This window comes from Vigna unguiculata, chromosome 8, assembly GCF_037176805.1.
Source record: "Vigna unguiculata cultivar grain cowpea cultivar isolate G323 ecotype 2 chromosome 8, ASM3717680v1, whole genome shotgun sequence".
In the NCBI taxonomy this organism is placed as follows: Eukaryota; Viridiplantae; Streptophyta; class Magnoliopsida; order Fabales; family Fabaceae; genus Vigna; species Vigna unguiculata.
This window is the reverse complement of record NC_140799.1, coordinates 2,637,807-2,647,290: the sequence shown is the minus strand read 5'-3', so window position 1 is coordinate 2,647,290 and position 9,484 is coordinate 2,637,807. Positions and strand designations below refer to the sequence as shown.

The 9,484-nt window shown below is 32.4% G+C and overlaps 1 pseudogene across 1 annotated transcript; it reads right to left on the bottom strand.

Annotated features, from left to right (window-relative positions):
• Window positions 1–7,603: 7,603 nt before the first annotated feature.
• LOC114194518 (transcription factor MYB44 pseudogene) lies at window positions 7,604–8,763 on the bottom strand (annotated as a pseudogene). Its single transcript, XR_014984245.1, has one exon. The product of XR_014984245.1 is annotated as a transcription factor MYB44 pseudogene (transcript).
• Window positions 8,764–9,484: the final 721 nt, after the last annotated feature.

Below are 9,484 nucleotides of genomic sequence, written 5' to 3'. Positions count from 1 at the left end.
AACGATTATAGTCTTATTTTAGTAAGAAAGCATATGATATTACAAGAACACAAATACAACAAAATATATAGAGAAATTATCAAAGTATATGTATTTAAAGATGTTTTATTAAAAAATATTTTAAATACAAAAAATTATGTATATAGTAAACGAAACAAATGCTTCTAATTTTCTTAAATGTTAAATTTACATTTGTAATGAAAATGTTACATTTACATATAATTGACAGCCATAAAATAACACTATTTTTATTTTAGATGTTACATATCAGTGAGAATCATAGACATTTGCTTGAAAAATTATAACCTATTTTTTGTCCTTAAAGTACTATAGGAGAAAATTAGATTAAAAAAAAAGGACTGCTTGCATGTCTCGTTAAGAACATTATTTATCATAAGATTGTATTTTGCTTGCTATCATATAAGGTTAAGCCAAAAATATGACATTTAATTCATTTCAGGACTTAGGCTAGAGATGAAATTATACACCATCTTCGAACTTCATTCTATATCAGTCGAATCAATCACTCACTAATACATAACATAGAATGGTTTTGGTCAAAAGTTCTCTTTATACATAGGCAATTGTGGTTTTAGTATGTTCTAATTATAGAGAAATGAAATGACGATCAACTAGGCCAAATTGTTCATCAATAAAAAAAAAAGTATTTTTAATGATTAATGCACATAGAAACTTAACCAACCAATATCTAGTATTTCAACTTTCAACCATTGGTTAAGAGGAAATCATTATATATAAGTTGAGTCACATACTAATACAAATACAATATTTATTAATATAGTACAACTATTTCTTCGAAAAATAATATTTTAAGAAAAATTTATGTAATAACCATACTATCATTATTATAACAATATTATTCGTATCTCTATATATATTTATATACATATATACACTTTTTCAAAGATAAAATGCATACATACATATTTAATTTATATACATATGGTTACAAAATCTCTATACCTATACATTGATACCACATATGTATATGAAAATTATCCAACCAAAATCTTTTTAAACCAATACATGTAAAAAGGTAAAGCTGCAGTACGACTATATTAAAGCACTGGAGACAAAAGTAACTACACTATTTTACAGCTTTCAAGTTTCAAAGAGAATTTTATTGGTTAAAGATAAACTGATGGAAATATAGGAGGAAGAAGTATAGATAAACAACCTCGGAAAAGAAGCAGAATCACATATAAAAATTAATATATTAACACATACACTACAACTCAATGATGCAACTTTAAACATTCAGCTTGCAGACATGATACCAAGACAAGATCAACAACCACTAAAAAGTAGACAAAAGTAAGTGATAGTGGGGAAGGGGGTAAATTATACACATCAAATAAATCAGTTCCTTAGTTTTTAATCATCATAAAATCCTACAAAATATTGCTGCTCTGCTATGTAACTTCTCTCAGCAATTCTTCATGATAGACCACAGACCAAAAATACTTACAGTGTCGAATGTTTGAGAAAATTCATTCAATTATTTTATCTAAAGAAAGAAATACATATCATTCCAATACAACCATCACAAGTTGGAAAAACTAAAGTCTAACAACAGGCACCAATGCCACTGCCACTGCAGACAGAGATTTTCATATTCAATTTCATTCAAGAGAGTCACAATCCACTCAAAAGGTTAAAAAACTATAAATGAACACAACTGAATACACTTACAAAAACACATGCTAACCAGCAATAGAGTAATAAACCTACATGAAAATTGCTAGCCCTGCTTATAAAGCAATAATGAATTACTCAACCAAGATTATAACTGAATTTCTTTCTCCTATGAAAATTTGTCCTAAAACGTTACTTCATAAACAATCATACTACATAGAATCGAGAACCAGGATGTAGTTTCCATGTTTCCTTCTATTTCCAACAGAATAAAACATAACCAAATATTCCACTCAAACAACCAAAATGGAAAACAGAGCACACAAAACAGACCATTCATTATTTTTAATTTCAAAACACAATACTCCAAATCCAGCATTCCAATCCCACTAAATTCGAGCATTCCAGTTTCTGCTCCCTTAGAACCCCAACCAAGGGCACATCAAACAGTTTATTAGGACAATCTTTGTCAACTAGCCTTGGTAGAGTTTCATTCTCCTTTAACCCTTGATTCATTTGTGAACCAGCATCCCCACTACCATGGTCATGAACAATTAATACAGTTCCATTCCATTACACTCACAAGCAGCCTCAGTATTCTCTGAATTATGTGTTCCTTTTAGAAAAGTTTTATTTGAATCATTAGAATATAATCATAAAACCCTTCCATCGATTGTTATTTGACTTAGGAAGCTAATCACAAATAGCAGGAACTGACACAATGGTTGTAATCCCTAGAATCATTATGCTAACTTGAAATCAGGGGAAATGTTGATTAAATAAGATCTGGAACCCACACTGCATAAACAGCACAACAATAACACCAAAACCCTAACCACATAACGAAACAATAACCTTGCTGCATCATGGCGTCGCCTAACTCGCCGGAGATGCTGATGAATCCCCGGGCCACAACTGCGCCGAGCGAAGGCGGGGTCTGCAGAAGGAAACCCTCACCCCAGAGGCGGATTTCGCTCGCGTCAAAGAGGCAGAGCAAAGTGAAGGAAGTTCCCCTAAATGCTAAACCCTAGCTACCATATGCAGATGGGGCCATTCGTGGTGGAGAGTGGAGTGAATAACTTGAAGAAGGAAAACCAATAGAATGGATTTGAAAGGGGCGCCAAACACCTTTCTACCTTTTTTCTCTCAAATATTTGTTGTTTTTCAATATTTCATGCTAGTATATTTTAGTGTCATCGTTCATTTTCATTTTATTTTTTGGTTATGTTCCTGTGACTTTTTTTTTTCTTTTTCGATTTTTCCATTGAAAACAACAATGTGGTAAAGAAAGGTTGTTGTGATTGAAAAAACTCATCCTTAAGTTGCACCGATTCTATTTCTTTGAGAGGATTGTGTAGAGCAACTTTCTTCAATGTTTTTTTTTTTTGGTCTACTAGATTATGTTTCTAAGTGGCAAAGGCTATTGAAGCTTAGAAGGTGAGGATATAATTGGAATTAGGTTTCTGTAAGAATATCTTTTTCAAGCATGATACTCTGAGGGTATTGATTAGTGATGGAATGTCACTTTTTTGTAAGGATAGTTGGAGAAAGTCTTAAGGTAATATAATATTAAGAATCGGGTGATTTCTCCATATCACCCTCAAAGTAATGGATAAGTTATAGGCTTATAAAATAACATAGAAGACTCTCTTAGGTACCTCACCTTTTTAGTTGGTCTGTGGGAAATCGTGTTGTTACCCATGAAGTTAGAACATAAAACACATTGGTTCTTAAAGTTTAGAACTTTGAATTTAAGGCATTTCGTGAAATAATAATGTTACAGATACATGATAAAACAACATAGAAGACTTCCTAAGGTACCTCACCTTCTTAGTTGGTCTCTGGGAAACCGTGTTATTACCCGTAACGTTAGAACATAAAACATATTGGTTCTTAAAGGTCAACATTTGTACAATCATGTCACATTTAATGACTTAATAACTTTTTATTATATCATACAGGTTAGAACTTCCATAACTACCCAAAAATACTTAAGATCAACAATAGGATCAAATATGTCCTTCCTTTACTTATTGACCAAACTTAGCTCAATGTTACCAACACCTCATGAAAGGGAACTTTTCATTTGGTCCCTTTAGAAGTACCAACTGCAGCTACACTAGATAGCGATGTAGTGGGAACCACCATGTCAACGACGGAGGGGAGAAGGAGAAAAAAGTTCTTCTACACAGTCCTCTTATAAAGAAAAAGAGTTAGTGCAACTTGAAGACGACTATTCACTAATCACAACAACCTTTATTTACCATAGAGTTATTGTCATTGGAAAAATTGGAAAAAGAAAAATAAGTCATAAGAACATACCTAGAGATGGAAATTGTAATGAGCGATAACGAAAAAACTAAGAAATAAGAGCATGAAATCTTGAAAGGTAGACGAATATTTAAGTGATGGGAGTTGGAAAGGTATTTGAATAAAAGTTTAAAATATTTTGTGCATGTGAACTGACAAGATTTTATACACATCACATCTTAGGACACTACAAGAAAATAATGTTATATTAAGAAACACAATCTTTTGGTAATAGCAAAAATTTGTCGGTAATTCAGGTTTACCGAACAATTATCGTTGGTAAAATCTGTGGGTAAAATAGTGGTCAATAAATTTTACCGTCAAAGATACCAAAATCTTTCAGTAATTATCGATGATTGTAAATTTTTTTATAATTATCGACAAATTTTGGCTGCTAGTAAATTTTGCCACTTGATATTCTTCTTCCTCTTCTTTTTTCCTTTATCTTCTTCTTCATCATTATTCTCTCCTCCCAACCCCATCCCTCGTCATCGTTGCCACCATCATCTCGAGCTCCTCCTCCTTATGTTTTTCTCCTCTTCTTTCTCTTCTTTTTCTTCCTCCTTCTTCTCCAACTTCAGTCGCCACTACCATCGTTGTGTCTCCTCCTCTTCCTCTTTCAACTCCTTCTCCCCTCACCCTCCTTCTTTTCTTCTTCTCACCCATCTCATTTTAATATATAAAAAAATCTCATCAGATTTGGCGTAAATTTGCCTCTCATTTTACCAATGAATTTATGGACGAAAAAATTCAACAGTAATAGTAATTACAAGTTATCCATTAATTGACTTTCAAATACATTAGTGATTGAAAAAACCTGCGTGGAATACAAATTATAATTTATTGACTAATTCATTACAGACATAAATATTTATCGGTTATTTAAAATCTAAAATTTGTTAGTAAAATTCGATGCAAATTTAATTTTAATGACAAATTTATTTTTATTAGTAAATTTTGATTTGTAAAAGAATTTAATTTTTTTCGATAAAAATTCATTAGTAATTATGAAACTGCTTGTAGCGGGACAATGTGTTGCTAAAATCGAAACAACTACCTAGATGATCTAATACTCATCATTAATGCCAAAAGTTTTTTCTAATACACATTGAAAATCATCTTTATATTACACTTATAATAAAGTATAGTCGAAAACATTCAATGTATGATGGATGTGATATTTCAACCATAGACTTTCATCGTTGATCTATAATGAATCGATATAATAAAATTCGTTCATTCTATAAATTAGTTCACTATATAAATATATTTATGAATTTCAATTTTGTGGGACTTATGTACCTAATGGCACTCATGATTAGGGATGACAAACATACACGTATCCGGGGATAAATGGATAGTTGGTATCTGTTGGTAGTGGGTAGTATAATACTTATTTATAAACAGATCGGATGCGAGTATCATACTACCTATACTCGCGAATATCCGTTACTCGCAAAAAAACTAAAATTAAGATTTAATTTATATTTTATTGTGTTTAATTTAACTAATTAAAATATAATTTGTATTTTATTTTATATTGTTGAGTAATTTTATTTATATTTTGTTTTAAAAATTTATAAATATTTATGGATATCCATATATACTCATAAGTTTTGAAAAATCCATAAATATTCTTTAAACGATTATTTTTTTTGTTACGGATCAGGTAGTAGATAATTGTTTTAAATTATCCATATTTTGTCCGACCCGTTATCATCATTACTCATGACATTTATAGAAATATTCATAAATAAATATAATTATTAAAATATTTAACTAATATTAAACAACTCGAATATATTTAAATAACTAAAATAAACCGCTCAACTTTATATGACTATTTATTTGTAACTAAACAACCAAATAACTACTAAAATAAAAGATATGCAATGTTATTAAAATACTTATATAACTAATTATATATTTTGATTATTAAACCTTTACTTTAGGAACTCAAAAGCCGATAAATGCATACTAATCTTGTAGAGAGAAAATACTCATTCATTTCTTGTACAAAACTAACTTGTGCGTCAGATTTTTATCAATAGCTGGTGGTTCCCATCTATAATAACTAACACTGATCTATTTTAATAAAAATATTTAAAATCTCGACCTAAAGTCTTCAGGGTTAATGTGTCAATACCACGAAGTGTCATCGATTTTAAAGCTAAGAATTTCATCATAATTTAATCTTAAAAAATACAGATTTAAAAGATTTATAATAAAATTAGTATATACAGTTTCTTTGATGTTTACTCTTAAATTATTGAATATACAAAAACATTTAATAGAAAAATATGTTAATAAAACATATCCTAACAATTAAACAATAAATGTTAATAATACAAATATATTTTAATTACAAATTTTATTAATAATAATATATTAAAAATGTCATTTTGTTTATCAATTTTTTTTTCTTCTTCATACAACTTCATCTTGTTTTTATTTGTAACTAATCAATGTAGGATGGTTGTGATGTTTCAACTGTAGACTTAACAACTAAAGATCAATTATAATGAATCAATACAATAAAAAGTTATAATTTTATATTTTATAAACTGATTCACCAACATAAATATATTTATAAATTTCAAATTGGTGGAACTTATGTACCGAATGGCACCCATAGTGTTCATAACAATATTCATAAATAAATTTAATTAATAAAATACCTAACCAGTATTTCAACAACTCCAATATAATTGAATAACTCAAATGAGCAACTCAACTTTATATAATTATTTATTTATAATTAAACAACCAGAAATAAGTACTAGAACAAAAGCAAAAGATATGCAATGTTATTAAAATGCGCTTATATAATTAATTATATCTTTTGATTACTAAACTTTTATTCTAGGAATCCAAAAGCCATTAAATGCATACTATCGTTGTAGGGTGGAATTACTCGTACATTTCTCATACACTTCTAACTTAAGAATCAAATGTTTATCCAAAAGTGGGGTTCTCATCTCATAATAAGTAACAATGCTCAATTTAAGCAAAAACGTTTAAAATTTCAACCTCAAGTCCTTAGAACTAATGTGTCAATACCACATTTGAAGTGTCATCCACTTCATAACTCAAAATTTCATCTTAAAATACATACACAAAGTTAGAGATACATAAGAAAATTACAACAAAAAAATAAATGTATGTACAGTTTCTTTGATCAATAATAATAATTTATCAAAAAGGTCACTTTCTTTGACGACTTCATTTTGTATTTATTTGTAAATTTGTAAGTCATCTGTGTAATGGTTGTTTTGGTGGTGTGAAACATAGGTTTGGTAAATGATTGAAAGAGGTTGAAAGTGAGATATTTGGATGATGAGTGTAGAGTTGAAATTGAGTAGTGAATGTGCGGTGTTTTTCACATGCCTCAATTTGGTTGGCATCACTCAATCACTTGCCCAACAAGTTTCCACCGCAAAACAAAATATTCCAACCGGACCCACTTATGTCAATCATACATCCCACCCTTCTGATCTTCCTTCAATTTGAAGGACACAGACAAAAACGGTTCTGTCCTTTCTGTCCTCCTCCATCACCAACTCTCCCACATTTTTTTAAGGTTTCTCTTTCATTCTCCTCCTAATCACTATTCAACCACACACACTCATCAAAAATATTTTATCACAAAAGCACTCTATTTCATCTTTTCTTCTTTCAGTTCTGTACAGTGCCAAAATTATTACTAATTTTTACCCTTCAGCAAAGGGAAACTAGAATTTACTTCAACTACAGAATAAAATAAAATTCTTTTTTTTTTCACTCACTTTTGTTCTCTACCCTGTGATTCACCGTTTCATGTCCAGTGGCCTGCCTTCCTTCTGAGACTCCAAACGACACCGTTTCTCTCTTTCATTCCTCTCACTCGATGTTGCTGATTCCCATGCGCTTCATCACCGCGTTTCCAATGGCTTCCGTTTGTATTCTCAACCCATTCTTCACCTCCATCCCTGACATGTAACTCCTCACTTCCTTCCTTATCATCTCTTGCATCACCATCAAGAACTCCGCGTTGAACAATTGCTTCCCACGCTCTTCCACCGTCACCACCGGAGGCGGCACCGCCGGCGGCGGCGATGCTGGCCGCTGTACAGCTACCGTGTTAGGCTCAGAGCTTAGTCCGGGGAGACATAAACTCAGTGAAGTGGCTGGATCGGAGAGTGAAGAGGCGGTTTCCATGAGATTGGGCCTGCAGAGGGCCGAAGCCGAAAGAGTCGATAGAGCGGGCTGACCCGGATCGCTTAAATCAGACCCGGATGGACTGCTCGGGTTTAAATAACCCGCACCAACACTGGCGGATCTCTTCAGCGGTGGACGATTCCTGTCATCGAGATCTAGGGCGGAGCATTTTCTCTTGAGAGTGGAGTTCCAGTGGTTCTTGACGGCGTTATCGGTGCGGCCGTTGAGCAAACGTGCTATGGTGGCCCACTTGTTACCAAACCTACTGTGGGCCCTGACAATAGCATCGTCCTCTTCTGGCGTGAATGGACGGTGCTCCACCTCCGGCGAGAGCTGGTTGCACCACCGTAACCGGCACGACTTGCCGGATCGACCAGGAATGGACTTGCTTATCACCGTCCAGTTTCTCGGCCCCAGAGCCTGCACCAGCCTCTGCAGCGCCTCATCCTCCTCCGGGCTCCATGGGCCCTTGACCCGATCCATATCCCTGCTTCCCGATGCCATGCTAACAGAGTTTAATCATAAAGACAGAATAAAGAAAATATCAAAATTAAAATTTAAGAGATGTGGTGTGTGGTTTGTGAGAAGAAGGAGGGTGGGGTTTGGGGAAGAAATAGAAAAAATGGAAAAGGGATAAGGATGACCGGTTGGGCCGGTTGATGTGACCGGTTGGGGCGGTTGGCGAAGCAGTTACTTGCATACAGCTGGCAAACTAACACGCGTGGGAGTTGGAGCCTCTTCACACTTACACGTATGATCACGCTATCGGTGCTGCCTGGTGTTTTCTGTAAAATCATTAACTGATTAACTAAACTAATCTTTCTCTGTTCCTTTCTACACTCAATCTCAATTAGATATTTTAATTATTAAATTAATTACAATTTTTAATCATAATTAAAAAACAATCAACCCATTCATTCAAGAATATATCCTCTCATTGACTAAGACGGTTGAAGGTTGAACGTTGCGCATCCTAAATTCACTCTGACCAAAACGGTAATCTCCATTTCCAACAGAATCCAGTTTTAGTTGCAAAACACTATTAGTACCTTAAATTAATCATTATTAATTAATCAAATCTGATATTTTTTTATTTTAAATTTCAAAAATACAGTTTAACTGAATCTTTAAATTAAGTTAAATCTACATATTACTTCTGTTTATCAAATTATATATTTAATTTTCAAATTATATATTTAATTTTCGCTCAAAGACAACTACTCACCGTTACAGATATGGTCTTCCACACCTAAAATTAAACCATGATTGACTGTAAATTAAAGTTGTTTTATGTCTATAAAATATAAAATAAGAAATTAAT